The sequence below is a fragment of the Limulus polyphemus genome, unplaced genomic scaffold, assembly GCF_000517525.1.
Source record: "Limulus polyphemus unplaced genomic scaffold, Limulus_polyphemus-2.1.2 Scaffold93, whole genome shotgun sequence".
NCBI lineage: Eukaryota > Metazoa > Arthropoda > Merostomata > Xiphosura > Limulidae > Limulus > Limulus polyphemus.
The window spans coordinates 657,998-677,459 of NW_013665703.1; the positions used below are offsets into that span (position 1 = coordinate 657,998).

Genomic DNA, 19,462 nt, shown 5'->3' on the forward strand with positions numbered 1-19,462 from the left:
CCCATTGTGTAGCTTTGTGCTTAATAATCAACATTATTTAAATTTTAAATCTTAACTTCATGTTGATATCACTTTTCTTGTACATTTTCGCCATAGTACTTGAAAAACACACACACACATATATGCATAAAACAGACAAGAATAAGCTTGAAATATTTTTACTTCTTCTCTCTTCTTTACTAAAACAATCTTCTCTGAGAGAAAGTATGTATTGGTTGGTAATTTAGTTTGGCTAGTTCTGATTACAGACACATTCAGGTGCTTCCTGTGATGACGGATCTTTTCTATTACCTAGTGGAGCATTTTCCTGTTTTCTGGACATCTGTTTACAGTGTACTTAGATGAAGATCCTGCTGTTCCAAAGTGTTTGCTAGATTGCCAAAATAATGAACCAAAACCAAGATCTCTTTTACGTAGTGTTTTAGTAAATACAATTTAGTTCAGTTAGTGTCTTTTGAAAGGACTTATTGATAAAAATATAAATAAGTTAGAATCAACAATACATATTGATTGCTAAACCAAAAAAATCGCACAAAGTTTATTTATTTGAATTTCAACTTATTATTTGGTGCATTTTATAGCTTTAGTTGCTTTAATTTTAACTGATAAATATTTTGTTGTAATATTTAAAGAAAAAATACTTCAGAACTGGTGGTTTTTATATGCATTCCCAATTATAATATATTTTGTCTTTTATGTAAGTTTCAATTTTATTAGTTATATATCAGAAAGCGTTGAAATAACATATGAAGCTGAAAACGTATATTTTCTGAATTATGTGTTTGAGTTATGTCATGATTGTACCCCTATTCGTTTAAGCCATGTTCGGCTCGATTCGTATATGTTTTAGCATTTTATTTCGTTACACATTTTATGTTAAGTTTTTGATTACAGTTACAGAGAAAAAAATATCTAGAATACTCAATGAAATGTAAAAGAAAAATATATTTCTATGTATTAAAGAAGATCGTAAGGTTCTTGAATTAAGCTAATTTCATCAAAAGGTTCTAGAATAAAGGAGGTGTGTTATAGTCTTATACCGAATTAAAACAATAAAGTAATGATGATTGTTGAGCTACTTATTGAACAGTAATACATTTTTTTAAATAAAAATAATGAAGGTATGCTACAAAAAACAACTAAATGTCTTCGAAATTGAAACATTGTATTTATGAAAACAAAGTTTAAATCCGTTTCTTAAAAGTTTATGTAAATTAAAATTAACAGAATCACATGGCTTTTATCTGCTTACAAGTAGGTTTGTACAGACTATTACATAGAATTAATAAATTTTTTTAATAACGTTGTTTCCTTAACACAGAGATTTGAATCTAATATTTAAAAAATGGTGGAATCATAAAAACTTACAAAAGTTTCTTTAACTGCTTTTGTCAACATCAAAAATGTAAATTAGGGGGGTTTATTCGGGGTTATACAACTTGTAAAATGCAAGATGTTGCAGGATTTCATATCATGTAATTCTGCAGTTCCGGTCTGGCAAAATGTGTTAAACTAAAAAAACAAGTTTCTTAGTGGCTGGATGTCGTTGATACTAGTGTCCATTTAATCATATATGTTATCTAAACTCCCTTTGTTCCAGTGTCAAGTTTCTTAGTGGCTGGATGTCGTTGATACTAGTGTCCATTTAATCATATATGTTATCTAAACTCCCTTTGTTCCAGTGTCAAGTTTCTCATTCGTTTCGAAACTACAGTGTTGATGTATCCGCTTATATATATATATATATATATATATGTGTTATATACTGCTTTACTAATATGGTTCACTACTATAAACCCAGTTACCGACATCTTCGCAGCCTTAAGATTAGAGTTTGATTTCTCATGAGTCAATATGTTTCACAACTAAACAGTATTGACTACGATTTTCTTGGCTGAAGCATACACTGAAATCAAGCGACTCGTAAACGCATTTTAAGTTAAATTGAATTTAACAAATTTAGATCTATAAACATCAAGCTAAGGTATACCAAAGCCTGTTTTTAAATTCTGTTATGGTAGGGAAACAATGCATATTTACTGATATAATCTCAAGGTATCTTAAGGTATACCAAAGCCTGTTTTTAAATTCTGTTATGGTAGGGAAACAATGCATATTTACTGATATAATCTCAAACTTATTCACTTATTCAAAGTAATCAAACAAGATATATAATTAAAACAGGAATAATACTAATCACTTTACCTGTTGAAAGTTGTATATTATTTGAAAACCGCATTTTGAGTAAATGTGGTGGCTCAGCGGTAAATATGAGGGCTTATGGTACTAAAATTGGGTTTCAATGCTCTAGGAGCGCAAGGCACAGATAGTTCATTGTGTAGTTCTGTGCGTAACAAAAAAATAAAAAAATAACAATTCAGTACTTTTTTATCAAAAAGATCAGTTCAGTTTCCGTACTTACAGTCCCCCAGTTGCACAGAGGTATGTCTGAGAACTTACAACGATAGAAACCCTGTTTCGATACCCGTAGTGATCAGAGTATGGATAGCCCTTTGTGTAGCTTTGTGCTTAACTACAACCAAACAAACAAATCCGTAATTACACTAATTAAAATAAGCGCAAGGTTTTCATATCTTCTCAGTAAACGCATGGGAACAAAATATCGAATTAAATAATAATTTTATATCTGAGAAATCTTCAAATCCAGCAGATTTTAAAGTGTGTGAAAATGGCACCGAGTTACATAGCTTTCGTTGATTCACGTGGTTTTTAAATATTAGGTCGTCATAAAAATTAATGTCGCGTTTTAGAACACGAATAGTTAAGTGAACCGCCTAAACGTCACGTTAGTGTAGCCTGTATAATGTGTAAAGTTTGGTATACTCTAATCCCTTATAGTGATGACACACGACGAGACACTCATTCGGCATGTAGTGCTGTTTGAATACAAGAAGGGAAACAACGCCTCTGTAGACACAAAGAATATCAAAGAAGTCTATGGAAATGTTTTGAACGTTCGTAAGTGGTTCAGCAAATTTCGTTCAGATGACTTTAGCCTTAAAAACTGTGATGGTAGGGGCCGACATGTTGTATTTTGATAATGATGGTCTGAAGACGCTTGTTAAGTCTAACCCAAGTCAACACACTCGTGAAATGGTCCTGAACTTGCATGTCGCTCATGAAACAATGCGTAAACATATAAGGAATATGGGAAACCCCATAAAGAAGGTGTTTTGGTGCCTCACGAACTCTCCGATGATCATCGTTTCCAATGTGTGCACGTTGCTCAGTTTCTTCTGGCACGTAATTCATTTTTGGACAGAATTATCATCGGTGATGAAAAATGGATTATCTGTGCGAATTTAAACACCAAAAGTAATGGTTCAGCCCTAGACATAAACCACTTCCGACCCCAAAACCTGGACTCCATCCGCAGAAAATGAAACTTTGCATTTGGCGGGACATCAAAGGAGTAATTCATTTCGATCTCCTCAATCCACAGCGAACTGTCAATGCAGAGAGCTATAGTCAGCAACTGGAACGTTTAAATCAAGCCCTTCATCAGAAACGCCCTTCACTTGTCAATCTGAAAGGTGTTCTTCTCCACGACAATGCACAACCACATGTGGCACGTTTGATGCAACATAAGATAATGGAGTTGGGTTGGTACGTTCTACCCCACCCACCATATTCTCCAGATATGCCACCATCAGATTACCATCTTTTTCGTTCATGCAACACCATCTTAATGGGAAAACGTATGCAAACGTGGAAGGTGTTAAAGAGGACATCGACATGTTTTTTGCTTCAAAGCCAAGTGAATTCTTTAATCAGAGCATTAATAACTTGATTGTAAGATGGAAAAGCATCATCGATAAGAATGGAGACCATTTTATTTAATAAATGTTTTGTTTTGATATATAAGGTGTTCGGGTTTTTTTAATCTTAAAACAAGCGACATTAATTTCTTGACTACATAATACTTTATAAAATAATGGTTTGTATAAAGAGCAAAACGAAGTTATATAATCAGACTTTATAACGAAGGTGGCTCTTTAATTGCCAATCAGTTGCCTTGTGAATTTCATTAGCCCTAAAAGGAGGAGACTCTGAGTAGGGAATAGTTAACATAATACCAAATGAAGCCTCTCTCAGCCTACTAGCCACCTCATGGAGTTTTAATTTATAGTAAACGTACAACTTTACTGGGCAAGAGGGAAATTCCTCAGTAATTTGTTCCACATTTAGCTTCTTAGAATTAACAGGAACTTTCAGGAATTTTTTTTAACTGCTTAGTGCCAGATAATTTCATGAGACTAAGGGGTTGAGAAAAGGAAATTATTAAGATAATCTTCTAAGCGGGTAATGTACAAATTTTAAGTCATTAAGTTGGAAGAAATAAAGAAATAAGACCCATTCAATCTTAACTGGATTTTTATTTGAGACCTAACAGAATAACTAATGTGTAGAGCTTCTTAGGGTATGAGGATAAGAATACGGAAATTTAAAACAGAATTGTAACTTTATCATATATCTTAGAATAACTTAAACACGATACAACTCAATGCAAGCAATAATAACAACTGACCATTTGTCGAGATCAAATAATTTTCAAAACTATTTATTTCTATCGCATTACTGCAGAATAATTACTTTTTTTAGCTAGAAATTTCGTGTATGCATAAGGCATAGCTTATCATTAGAGTGGGCACAACATAATGTATGAATTACAGACTGGGTGTTTAAAATGTATATAATTATATGAAGTTCCTTTTCGGTTATGACAGTATTTACGAAAACAAACTGTTAATATCACTCAAAATTCATAAAGAATTTGAATATTACATAAGTTAACAAAAAACGTAAAAGGTGGATTAGGTTACAGTTCAGGCAAAACATGTGTTGAAGCAATCTAATTTTGGCCAAAAAAGAGCAAAAATAATATTTTTAGTTTTTAAAGCAGAAACTTAGGGTTTCTATCTCAAGAAACTATACTTTCGCGTGACTGTTATTGTTCGCCAAGAGTGAACAAAATAAAAAGTTATTCGTTCTTTCTATGCTTTTGCTTGATTTAATTATTAAATAATAACAACAACAGAGTAATAATCAAAGATATAAGTATGAAAAATGTATGAATATAAATATCACCGATAGCACCCCATTCAAATGCTATAAATATCATCTGATTAATTTTGAACTTTTTACTACCAGCTATCTATTATAGAGCGAAGATTCAGAAAACAGGTAATAATATTGCTGCAACTAATTACTTAACTCTCTTAAAAGGATATTACTGTCAGCAATTTTGATAGTAGTTAATCAATGTAGCACTAAATGAAGCGTTCGTGACTCTACATACGAACACAAATTTCCATTGAAATAAAAAATTAAAAATAACAATTATCTTCGATATGTTTTATTTTTCTATACAGCTTCTTAAGAAGTACTTTTATTGAAATTTTATTCAACAAAACGATATTACATTTACTAGTTGAACATGACATGATAATGTGTTCGTGGGCTGCGTATCATAAGGGTTCAAGGATCGAGCCGCAGTATGCCGCTGAAAATGTTTCACACTTTTAGTTGTGGAGGTATTATAACAATGGCAAACAATCCTGTTATTCGGTTAGGAGTAGCTGCACTGATATCGAGTGCTCATGACCGCTTGCCCTTTCTCTCTCTGGTCATAGGTTCTCATGGACAGTTGTACCTGAATATGATGTGTGTCTCTGACTTGGCCGCTTAGCCTATTTGTCACACAAGCGCCATTCAGGTTAAAACACCAGATATCAAATTACTTTCACACGAAACATGTTTTGTATGTTTCATGTAGTTTAGCACTGCTACTTATTGGAGTAACATAGTTGTTTGATGTATTATCTGGGTTTAATGTACGCTACTCATTCTAAAAGTTACATAAATAATTTGAGAAATGCTATTAGTGTAATTTAGCTTCATGTCACTGCTATTTTAGAATATTATAAAATAAAAGACTTTAGAAAGTTTATAGTACAGTCTAGTTTAGTTATTAGATGTTTTCATATGTGCATCTTTTGAAATTAAAGTTTTTATAATTTTAATAATGACAGGCTGTTGTTTCTCGACGTAAATGTATTGTTGTACTTAATTACCACGTGCTCCTTTATTTCTACTCATTTTAATGTAAATAGTACTTTTTAACACAGATGCATCACGAGTAATGCAATTAATATTAGGTAATCTATTATTAGACATTCATTCACTCTAAGTTATGAAGTTTAGTCTTATTTGTATTCAAGTACATTATGTTTTCGAGGAACGTTCGGACACATCACTGACATATTATATTTGAAATTATACATGGAATATCTCATGTTGGAACAGTAATGAAGCAATCAATTGTCTCACGTGCTGGCCATTTTAAGTATTTTGAACGTGAAAATATTCCGTAGACCAAACTGATAATACAGTAGACTCTTCTTAAATTAATGATATATCAATAAAAGAGGAAACTTAAGAAATCATCATAATCAAACAGTTTTTGCGATCGAAAATTCATTTCTCGACTATTTTTGTTTTTTCCAACTGTATCGCAAATTTAGAAGACTGTCAAAAATGAATTATGATATGAAAGAGTAATCTATGCGAACTAAAACTTTGAGTAAATATGAACAACAGCATGTTTTGTTTTGAAGAATTTCTGATGCATGATACAAAAGATGTATAGGGGAAGACAGGTGAGTATTAAAAAGAAATTTTATCTGTACACGTTTAATTTTTTGACGTGATTATAAACTTAGTGATCGAAATCTGTTCGTTGGATTAAGTACCTTAAAATTTCGTGTTTAAAAAAGCATTTTTATCAAAGATGTTGGGAAGGATAACCGGAAACCCATTCATACTTATGTTTTGCCGAATCTATATATCTAAACATGAAGCGGATGTACAGTGGAGACTAATGCAAAGATACACTAGCTTCCCTACTATGTTAAAGTGAATAAATAGGACTGAAAATGAACCTATTTCAGTACAACACTTGGGTATTAAGTGACATATAAATTTTACTTTTGTGTTTGTTTTACAAATGACCTTTATTAAGCATAACTTATAAAGTGTATTCAACTATCTTAGGAAATGTATATATAAATATTTGTAATTTTATTGTTAACCTTAGACATATATATATATATATATTACACACCACTGTCTTTTTAATTGTTTTATGTGCGGCTTGTATCTCACACTAATAATTGTATATATATATAGTTATTAGTGTTAGATACAAACCGTACTTAAATCAATTCAAAAGACAATGGTGTGTAATTTCTTTAATAGCCTGAAATCACGTATTATGTTAGAATATTTGTGGGCTAAACAAAATGGCGAATTAGAACTCTTGAATCAAGAATTTTGAAAGATTATTATAGATCGAAATATTGTGAAATATTGTTGTCTTGAATTATACTTGTAAAATAATAGTTTGATTCTTTCATCGCAAATTTCTAAAACTTTCCATCTGAGATTTTGCAATTATCGGTTTGAGGTTGCTGATGATCGATCCATTCTAAATATGTGTATGTAATATTTACTTATAGATATTACGTAAGGTATAATGGTAATACATACTAGTGATTTTGTGAATATGCAGTAATAAATGTTCTTTTGTATATGGAACTTCTAACTTCTAGCCTGGTTCTCTTAATGACAAAAGTATAAAACTTGAGGATAAACTTGAATAAATGTGTGAGTGCACACAAGTAAACTGTAGCGTGGATACGCTTAAAGAACCCTTTACAGTATGGTTCTTTAAGAGCATAAGTTCTTTGTCCCTTTTAAGGACATGAAGTTAAAATATATTTAGTTCATGCAAATGAACTGAAGGAGAAACAGAACAAAAAATGTAATTGTAATAAGCTTGCACTTATTATTGCTGCTTAAGATAAAATTACAGTTTGTATGTTTTGTTTATGAATTGTTATGGTGCACTTCTGTATTAAAAATTTGTATTTGAAAAGTTACGTTTCGCTGGGAGAATTTGTTTTTAAGATTACTATAACTAGCATCTTAACTTTTCTATATGTGTTAATGTTGTTGACTTACCACTAAGTAACGAAAGAGCTAGTACGAATGATGCTTTTTCTCTTGGTTTGATTTAATACCGATAGTAAGGCTTTTGTTTTTAAGTGGTTCAACTGTAAGTATGCAGGCTTAAGACATTAGAAATCGAGTTTTGAACCGGTGGTAAGCAGAGTATAGATAACCCATTGTGTAGTTTTGTGCTTAATAAAAAACAAACCAAACTAAAGTAAGTTTTTTAGCATTTTCCAACTATTCGTACGAAACTTATAAATTCAAACTAACTTATTTAGACCACAAAGGTCATTGTATTTGTACTAAGTGTTAAGTACCTTTGAAATATAGTTTGTACTAAAGAAAACAAATTATATAGAAAAATTATCAGGCATTATAAACAAATTTTCCAAATTTCCAATGATGATTTTATAACAATATGTTTGCCGAATTTTTCTCGTAGTTTCAATAACACCTCTTGACGCGCATACAAATCAGATGCTTTAAGTTAAATATCAGTAATTACTACAAAACATTGTAAGCTTTAGTAAATTGCCATATGAAATATAAAAGTAAACATGAATTTTATAAATAATAAAAAGTAGGGTTGAAAATACTTATTTTGTTCCAAGTAGAGCCATGAAAGTGTAAAAACAATCTGTCTGAGAAATGAAATATAATTTTATTGAAGAATGAATGCTCTGGGCTATAGCAAGAAGGAAAAAACAAAAAGCTACTATCTGCTTCTGATAAGACAATTCTCTTTTTGAAGTTTATATATTTTTAGTTTTAAGTGATTTTAGTGAAGTTGTAATTTGTCTAAGACTTGATATCTTATTTAATCTATTCTTTCTGAATTCGACCAATTTATAAAAAAAACTCCAAGCAAGTAAGAAAGCAAAAAAAAACAATCTTGGTTTAAAAAAGTTCTTCCCATCATTAATTCTGGACAAGGACAATCCCAAAATGGAAGAAAAAAACTTTCTGAATTTTTTTTAAATTTAGGTTATTTAGATACTGATAATTTTAACCAAAATGACAGGATTTTCTTCCAAGACTATTTAGTTTTATTTAATAACGAAATTCTTATTCTAACGGATATATAACTGACACTTTTCAACAACTTTCTAATAAAATTTTCTTAGATATCTGCCAAGTGCAATATATAGTATTGATTTCAAAGAATATTTCTCGTACTACATCTACATACAAATACTTTCCGTACAACCTTGCAAACAAATATTTTTGGAACAATAAGTGTAACGTTGAAATTTCACATTTGCAAATGACAGGTATAAGAAGTTACTGCTGATAAAGAGTCACGTGATCATGACAAGCTGCTATGAAACTAGATGAAACAGACCAAATAATAGACGTACATGAGCACGTGGTAACGCTGAGCATTATGCACCTGAACCATAGGTAGGGATATTCTAAAAAAAACTTGTTGAGAGTAGAAGGCTTACATTCAGAAAAAGTATATATTTTGTCATTGAAACCATCCATTAATAAACATATTCACTATTTTGTCTATTTTCCTTTGATTTCTTAAAAGCTTTAAAAAATAGAGATGGAAGTGTTGTTTTTTCTGCTCAACTCTTTTTACATGTAAAAATGTTGAAGATTAAAAGTTAAAAAATACAGAAATAAATATTTGAAACAGAATTGGAAACATTTTAAAATTTATTCTGAAAGAAAGTTGTCTAACTGAATGATTAATGACAATGGTGTAATAGCCATTATTGAAGTATTTTATTATTTCGACTTAAGCCCCGGTAAGATTCTTATATATCTGCATAGCTTATCCCTTCCCACAATTCGCATAATAACAACACATAACACAGTTCACACGTTTCCATTAATCATCGAGTTGGACGTGTGTATATATATATATATATTGTATATATATATATACGCATTACTGAATTTCCGTTTTTTTTATAAAAATAGTGTGCTTATTTTCTTATTATCATTTTATGGTAAGATAAAATAATGTGCGAAGGTTTAATTTATTAAAGACGCCCCACCCACTCTTGTGATGATTCTACCCTCATAGTGAATAGGCTGATCCACTTTATACACCCGGCAACTGGGGTTCCGCAGAGCTGCTAATATCATTCGCAATCATCATTCGTCCTCCTTCTTCGGTTTGGATGCAACTCGGGTTCCACAGTCTGCTTTGTTGCAGATGGGCTCTGGAAGAAGGAGACAAATATCTATCAGAAACTGAACATTTTGTTTGTTTGAGAGGTAAGAAAAATTGATGTTATACATTAACTCTTTCATTTAAGTAAGAATATGAAAACCCAACTGTCATAATGTTTTGTGTGAAACTATTAATAATTGGTTAATATTATCTATTTCTTAGTTTTTATTAACACCTATTATTATCTAATTCTACGGTATTACAATATAACATACCATAATTCACTTGCTTTTTATGTATATCTGTTTTATAATTTAAACGTTCATGAACATATGTATGTAATCAAAGTTTCTCATGTTTAAATGTTAGACTTAAAATACAAAAGAAATAAAACAGATTTACGTCTAATCTCTATTCATTTGTTGTCCATAAGTTACAAAGCAAAACATAAAAAATGTGCTGTGTAGTACTTCGTAAACTTTAGACTTTCCTTACATTTTAATTGTATAGGTAGAAAGCATATTTTGCTCTTGTTTACGGGTTCTATATGTTCAATTATCCAGCAAAGTTTTTATCCAAAACAAATACGGCACTTGTATCAACAAAACTGAAAAAAAATATGCTTACATCTCACCTCATAATTTCATAAAAGATAATTTCAACCTTTTGGTCTTGAGAAAGTAATATTTTTCTATTCTATTTTTACATAAGTAAGACAGAACAATTTTAAATTATAGAGATTTTTGATGCTATTTACAGATCTTTAGGTTCCATAGGATTTTGTTTTATCTGCAGCTTCCTTCTAAGAAAATATGTTACAATATTTAAAGTAAGAAACAAATGCCATCATTTTAAGCAGATGAAATAAGAAAGACCAAACTGCATTGAATGCCTTTTGAAGGAGCGCTCAGCGTGTGATTTGTTAATTTGTATCGTTTAAACTTTAGGTCATTGTTTATATCAAAAGTTAAATTAATTAGTTGATATGTGCTCAGAGATGAAAAAATATTTATATGTGGATTAGAAATAAAAAGATATTGTTAATAATAAAGATCATTAGTTTTATGTTTTGTTTTGATATTAACTAAAGATCATTGTTGATATGTTTCTCTTAGAGATGAGAAATCATTTATCAAACATGCTTTTAGTGTAATGAACAATGAATGTAATATATCAAAGATTTGGTAATGTAAAACAGTTTTGATGAAGAACAATAAATTTGTTCAAATTTTTGAATTAATTTTGATGACTCTTCAATTTATGTATTAAATAGATTACTAACTTTAGTTAAACTATTGTATTTGGTGTTTTTAAACGCATAACCTATCAGGTAATCAACTAAATTTACTTTCTTTACAAAATTGAATTTTTAGAGTTAATTTACAAACTAGTATATTGCTGATTTGTTTTTTAGAGTAACAGTGAACTAAATTTTACACAGAGAGTTCACAAATTGTAACAAAATAAGGTAATCCAAGTATTTATCTTGTAACTTACAAATTTTCTATATGACCATTAATTGTTTATATTGAGTAAAATGCACATTTGTTGGGTTAATCTTGTGTTTCTGTTTTATATGTGTTTTATAAGAAATCAATCAAGATGAAACTGAATTGCATCTCGAGAAGCAGAAAAAAATTATCAGTCTTACATAAAAACTTAGTGTATTTGTTCCTGTAGCCTAGTAAAAAGTAATAAAAGTTGAATGCATGCTTTTGAATAATTTAATCCTTTGCCACTAGTTCTTTTGAGAATATTGGCACTTGGAATATTAGTTGTTTTTGGTAGGCAAAGCTAATAGAGGGACTTTAAAAAAAGGTACAGATCATGATAAATTGCTGATCGGGACCGCTTGAACATAAAAATTTATTGAGCGTTACACTGGCCTGCTGTAGATGTTATACTGTAAATCAAAAATTACAGTACTGTATCATATGAAAGATGATGACCAAAAGTATCTAACACAAAATCACCAATAGTAAAGTTATTCTAACACTTCACAATTGTCGTTGGAACATGATAAAAATCTCCCAAAGAAAGAAGTAAACATGCAAATGCATAATGACTGTTTATTAGTGATATTTATTATAAGTGATATATTAGAGGGATAGTAGCTAGTCAACGCCACCCACTGCCAACTCTGGGTGACCCTTTGCCAATAAAGAGTAGAATTGACCGTAACATTATAACGTCCCTACGGCTGAAAGGGCGATCATTTTCGTAACGATTTTCGCTTCCGCGATCCACAGATAGTGAATCGAGCGAACGAATCATCAGGCTATGCTAGAACAAAGGCATACTGGAACTAAATAGGAAACGTTTGAACTGATTATTGTACAAAATATGCATTTGCATTATTGTTATTGTCCCCCGGTTGGTCAGTAGAAAGTTTACAGATTTATAACGTAAAAATAGGATGTTCGATTCCCCGCAGTGGACAGAGAGCAGATAGCTCACTGTATATCTTTACGTTAAGAAAACAATAAAAACAACATTATTATTATCATTAATTTAAGTAACACTCAGTTCAGCTCAAAGTACTTTAATTATCATTGCATATATATATTTTATTAATAATGTATTTGCATAAATATTGGCGACATGACTCTGACAATTTATAAGCATGACCAAGTACTATACGAATGAAACAAACTATTGAATTTATTGTACATTACATTATTATTTTTAAATTCAGGAGAGGGTTGGCTGTCGAAAATGGCATTGAATGAGAATGAAGTTGATAATATTTATTATCCCATACTCTCCATCAGCCATGAACAATGAATGAGTCTAGCGAAACTGGAAGAGGTCCGGCATGGCCAGGTGGTTAGGGCGCTCGACTCGCAATCTGCGGGTCGCGTGTTCGAATCCCCGTCACACCAAACAACCTCGCCCTTTCAGCCGCGGGGGCGTTATAATGTGACGGTCAATCCCACTATTCGATGGTAAAAGAGTAGCCCAAGAGTTGGCGGTGGGTGGTGATGACTAGCTGCCTTCCGTCTAGTCTTACACTGCTAAATTAGGGACGGCTAGCGCAGATAGCCCTCGTGTAGCTTTGCGCAAAATCCATAACAAACAAACAAACGAAACTGGAAGGCTTTTAATAGATGTTGTAACTCGACACTATACATGTTCTACTTCTATGCCTCCTCTCTTTGTTTTAAAACACTAAGGAGAATCTTACATGTTTTCAATTTTTATAATGTTTCGACGTTATACTTCATAAAATAGCAGTAGCAGTTAGTATGAAATTAATTATGTTATTCTGAATTTAGAACGGTTACTATTTTCGCCCATCTTTCACCTGATTTCGGTTTGTTAAGTGTGAGGCTAAACTTCCTACACTGATTCCTGATAATAGGTGTTGTGATTTCATTCTTATAACACATTCTTGTACAGTAAGTTTATTTTGTTTTGATTTATCCTCATTGTTTTTGCATGTGCCAAGCAAACTAATACTTGTTTTTGTTCTGTTTGTGCAATACTTCAGAACACGTGTAAGTATATATTTATGTAACTTGTTTCATTGCTTCAACACTACTGACCACGTAAAGTATTTAGTAATGCTCTTGAGTGCGTGTTGTATAAGCGTATCTAAATTTAAGTCCAAATGGCCCTAAATCGATTATTGTCATAAAAAGTAAATTTAGCACAGAATATTTTCGTGTTTTATTATATTATAAATTAGTATATAGCGCTACTTTACTGTGAGTTATTAAACAACTAAAATGTAAGCATGTAGAAGAAATATTATCCCCGACAGGTAATGTTTAATCGTTTTTTTCTGAAGGTTTGAGTTGCAACTGTGTTGTTATTAGTAAGGTTGCATAGGTTATGACGTCCTTGTTACACCAATGAAACAACATCGTCATATTAATACTAATTATTATCTAGTAGGAAACTCTAAAATATGAAATTTGTTCAAAAAGGAAAATCACCACATAAAAATGTTATTTTATTCTATATACACTAATAAGTCTGATTCAATGAATGAACACAATAACACTAATAAAATGTTATAAGGCTTAGAGGTAAAATATTTATGTACGATTGCTATTAATGTTATGTCTGACGTAGTTTCAGTGTAATTATAATATATTTAACGTACTAAGTTACTGATGAAAAAAACACGTGCTTATTTTTACAAATAAAAACTTGTTAAAGTTCTCTTCAACTGATATATTGAGATTGTTTCTAACGCACATGTGTCAGTCATACAAGGACAAACAGAGAACGCTGTGAGTAAAACACTAAAAACAGCAAGGTATTTATACATTTCATCATTATGACTGAAATTTCCTAAAAACATCTAAAAGTAAAATGCTTTATAGCCAAAAAAAAAAAAAACTTCCCAGAGTTACTTAAGGTGGCACTAAAAGCAAAGGTTGCTCCAACAGTCAGGCTATTGAGATATTTTCGCATAAAATCAGTATACCTAGTACAACAGGGATGCAATAAAGACAAACTCGAAAGAAGATAAAAGTACAAAAGTCATTATATTAAAATGATTTTTAAGCCTCATCACTTCGTTACAGTCCATATTGCTGCTTCTTGTCCTACTCTATCTAACGACCGTATATCTTTAAAATAGCCCTTCAGCGTAGGTTCCATTGGAAAAGGCGCCAACTTAAGGTTGCCATGTCAAAACTCACACCACTACTTTCTGCGTGCTTTCCATAATCCATCTACTCTACGAAAATGGCAGTTTCCCACCGCCCGTGAACTGTTCGATCGCACAGAAATCCCTAGGCGTTGTGTCCATCGTTGTTACCGGTTTGTCTTCATTTGGAATAGCATGAATAGATGTTTTATTTTCCAGATGCTTCAGGTATGCTACAATGGAACGGATATGTCAGGGAAGCAACTCTTTAAACCTGACTTGTGTCGCTTTTCAAGATGAAAATCTTTACTGTTGCTTGGGGTACAAAGATGGCTTTTGCCTTTAACCTTTGTGCTCGTGGAGTCTCACCTGTTATAAGACGCCACACTTTGCTTACCACGTTTGGTTTAACTTGTTACATGCCTCTTTATAGATGGTCCATGCTCCAAGTTGCCACATCTTCCTATGTTTTCCAATGCCATTAATTACAACGGATTCAACCAACTTGAAAAAAAATCCCGATGTGAGCACATTTTCGTGATCTGAATATATGAATATTTTACGTCGAAAAGTATCGTTATATATTCTTCCAAAAATTGATCAATTTTCGGTAGCATCACACTGCTTACGAAACGGCAAACAATGGCAAAATGTAGTTCTGATGCATGTTGTTCCACCATGACTTTCTATTGGCTGTGATTGTCACATAAGTTGTTGATTTGCATATTCAAAATTGTTTTAATATAACGTTCTCATCCCTTTGTAAACCTTTAGAATTATTCATCGAAACTCTCAGAAGTTGTAATATTGATATACATTTATAATTATCTTACTTCGTGCGGCTATGTGTAATACCTTCTATATATCCCTAGAACTAATATCAATTTCCAGTGATTTAGTATGAGAAAATATTTTCATAAATTCTGAAGTAATAGGAAAGTGAAGAAAAGTGATTTAATTGTTTACGTAAGTCAATATGACCGTTAGCGTAAGTTTAAAAGAACGTTAATTAGGTATAAAAACGACATTTTTGTGGATAAGAAAGATACTAACCAAAGAAAAAAAAATGATATTAAAGATATAGAAAGTTGATAATAAGAGCAACAAAAAAAGATATTCTTGATAAAAGACAGATAACATTACTAGTATCAAAACAGTATTACAATTATACAGAGTGTATTGTGGATATATGTATAATGTCTAGGGTTGTAAAAGATGGGTATTATTACTGAAAAACTGTAATATTCATTTAGAAAGAACATCATTACTGTTATAAGTTAATTTTATTGGAGATGAGTTTAGGGGAAAGAAAAAACGAGCCCCATTCGGTATATAAACGAGCATTAATCATATAATGTGATATTATTTCGAGGATAAAAATATGTAAGTAATGTAATTTCTAGCAAACATTTCTGAAAAAAAAAAGTGAAACTGGTTTGGTTATCAATTATTTGAACATTATCCTACTTTAAAAACTATAACTTCTGGTTTGCGCATTTCTTAGCTTAGTGCTTATAATGTTTTACATGTTTATAGTTATTTAATTACATTTTACTTTCCTAAAACGTTATTTTTACGTAATAATGGTTTATTGTTTTTGTTGTTTAGAAGGTGAGCAGAGTTATTTTGTTTTTTTAAGCATAAGACTTATTGAACTGAAAGCTGAATTACAGAGTTTCATCTTGATAATTGGTAATTCTGTTCTGGTCTATAAACTTTATGTACGTAATGTGTTTTCATGCCTCCGACTTGTTTTTGGTTCCTTAGTCTCTTCTCTATGTCTCATAATATGGTTGCTAATACACTTGACCGTTGATGTTTGTCTTAACTACATTACTTGGTAGGGTTTTAGGAAACAACATCTAAATACGTTTTTGTTATATTATGTATAAAGTTTTTTAAGTGCTCATACGAAAACTCTGCCTCTTGAACTACGTCTACTAATGGCTTCAAGACCATACCCTTATATTTTTTACACTCAAGAGAAAAAAAAACACGATTCGTTTGATTCTCTTGGAAAGACAACTAAGCACAATAAACATTTGCCTGTTAAAATTCTGAACATCATGATTTTTAAATATTTTATTGCATTAAAACATCATTTTCAATATCATACTTAGAATACCTATATTCGTTATTGTATTACACACATTAAATTTCCAAGCATTTTGGTTTCTTAATTTTGCATTAAGCATTTGCCTGTTAAAATTCTGAACATCATGATTTTTAAAGATTTTATTGCATTAAAACATCATTTTCAATATCATACTTAGAATACCTATATTCGTTATCGTATTACACACATTAAATTTCCAAGCATTTTGATTTCTTCAAATGAGGCGTTGTTTAAATAAAGCAAAATAGAATATTATTAAAATTTGCTTAAATCGGTCGTTTAAGGAGTGGGGAGGGATAAGTTTATATATCGAAAAGGAGATGACGAGATTTTATTATTTTCTAATAAGTGATGGACTTTCGACGACAAAATATTTAACAACTTTTTAAGTAGATTCAAATTCTACAGTAATATTATACTTCGTCACTCTATGCAATAAAGTTGTTGAGGTCGTTCTAACTTTTTGAGTACCGTGTTTAAGTTGGGCGTTTCCTAATCCATCAGACTTTTCTTATAACTTATTTAGCAGACAGAGTAGATGTTTTCTTGAATCGAATGGCATTTTAGTCCCTTGGGGCTTGTGTCTGCCGCTTTTAATTTTTAGAACATCTTGATGACGCTTTCTAAAAGATCGGTATCCACACTGGTATTAATGAGATGAAATAGACGGAAAAAAATATAGCGTGAACAGCGATATAAGGGTATAAGTGCTTAGTCTAAAATAGTTTGGAGTGGAAGTGAATATGTAAGTTTGGACTTACGTACCTCTTAAGAGATGTATCATTGGAAAACTTTCCAGGAAGTGCTATTTAGGAAGTAAGCGCCTCAGTACACAAGACAATTACCGGGCTCCAGAATCGACCTGTTATATCGTACTTTGTTTTTTAGCTGCATGAAACTTTCGACGTACGTCTCAACAAAATATATGATTTCAGTAATCCTTCTTTTCGCAAGCTAAGTTTAATTTGATGCAAGTAATTTATTCACAGTTATCGATTTGAGTATCGCCCGTGCCTTCTGTGGTCAGAAGGAACACTCCAAAGATTATACGACCGAGGCGCAATTTATTTCTAGAATTGAACTTTTTCAAGTAAGTAAGTAATACACATTGCAAAGATTTTTGAGCTACGAGAAGTGTTCTTCTACACAAAATACTTTAGCTGGCTTAAATATTTTATCAAGGCGATGAACGTTTTATGTCAGTACTGAGTATCTAGAGAGAAATTGATTATTATTACTTTTGATATAGTTTCTGAGTCAAACAAATTGATTATTATTACTTTTGATATAATTTCTGAGTCAAACAAATTGATTATTATTACTTTTGATATAGTTTCTGAGTCAAACCAAATGATTATTATTACTTTTGATATAGTTTCTGAGTCAAACAAAATTATTATTATTACTTTTGATATAGTTTTTGAGTCAAACAACATGATTATTATTACTTTTGATATAGTTTCTGAGTCAAACAAAATGATTATTATTACTTTTGATATAGTTTCTGAGTCAAACAAAATGCAGTCGTAGATTACTCTAGTTGGCTTTTTAAAGAAAAGTCTGAAAAATAACACAGAATTAATACATATATATGTATCACTAGTTGTGGTCATATCTTTCAAAACATTATACATTCTGTGATGAATCAATGATAATTTTTCTCATTCAATCATTAATGTATGTTAAGTTTTATTTGAATAATTGAAGAAGTGTTTAAATCGAATTAAAATGTTCATGCTCATACATAATAAAAACAGTGTATTTGCTGAAATAAACTGATCTTGGAAGAACTATAGCTCACAGCCCAGTGTTTTGACAATATATTTTCTAAACAAGTAACCACCATTTGTTTAACAACGCGTATTGAAGAAATAAATATTACGTTACAAAATGTACCCATAAAAAATATGCAACTTTAAATGAACCGTGGAATGATTATTTTCTCTGATACACTGCTTTTAAGCAAAGTCTCCGATTTTCTGTTTTCAGAGGAAAACTGACAAATAATTCCTAGGTTTCTTGACAGACAAATAGAGCATTGTTTGTTTTCTATCTTCAAACATTACAGAAATTTGTGTAGTATAATCTTTGGAGGTTTGGGACATCAGGAACGAGGACATCAAACACCATACACAACAGCCTTGAGCAATGGCCTTTGCAACGTTGAGGTCTTAAAGAGCATTGATCGCTTCCTATAATTGCCTTTATTCGATTCTTGATTGCTTCTTGGAGCTAAGCGAAACTTTAAGAGTTGCGTGACAAATGTTAGTTACATCAGTGTCAACTCAATGTGACGTCAGAGCTAAATGCACGAAGTATTAATTGACAAAAGGAGCCATGAATTTTGTTACGTATTAGAATTTCAAATAGCCTGAAACTGAGTTAAATGATACTTTAAATTTAGTCGTTAAATTGTACTTTGGATTTAGCAGTTAAGTATAAGCCGATATATAGTCAGTTTATGATATTTGCCAACTAGATTGATACACACAGTTTTCTTTTATACAAATATGTTTTAATATACAAACAATAATAGAATTTACAATAATAGTTATTACAAACAATGATTTATAAACAAAAGTTTCAC

The 19,462-nt window shown here is 31.1% G+C and overlaps 1 protein-coding gene across 4 annotated transcripts in view; it reads left to right on the forward strand.

The window, feature by feature from the left end:
• The window catches only part of LOC106468998 (alpha-2A adrenergic receptor-like), a 91,684-nt gene that overhangs the window by 16,784 nt on the left and 55,438 nt on the right, over positions 1 to 19,462 (forward strand). For 2 of the 4 annotated variants that reach the window (XM_022398217.1, XM_022398233.1), the window contains exon 2: positions 10,032 to 10,263. The gene's annotated coding sequence lies outside the window, so the exon portion shown is untranslated. Of the gene's footprint in view, positions 1 to 9,305; positions 9,436 to 10,031; positions 10,264 to 19,462 lie in introns of all 4 variants that reach the window. The other 2 variants (XM_022398222.1, XM_022398227.1) reach the window with 2 other exon arrangements.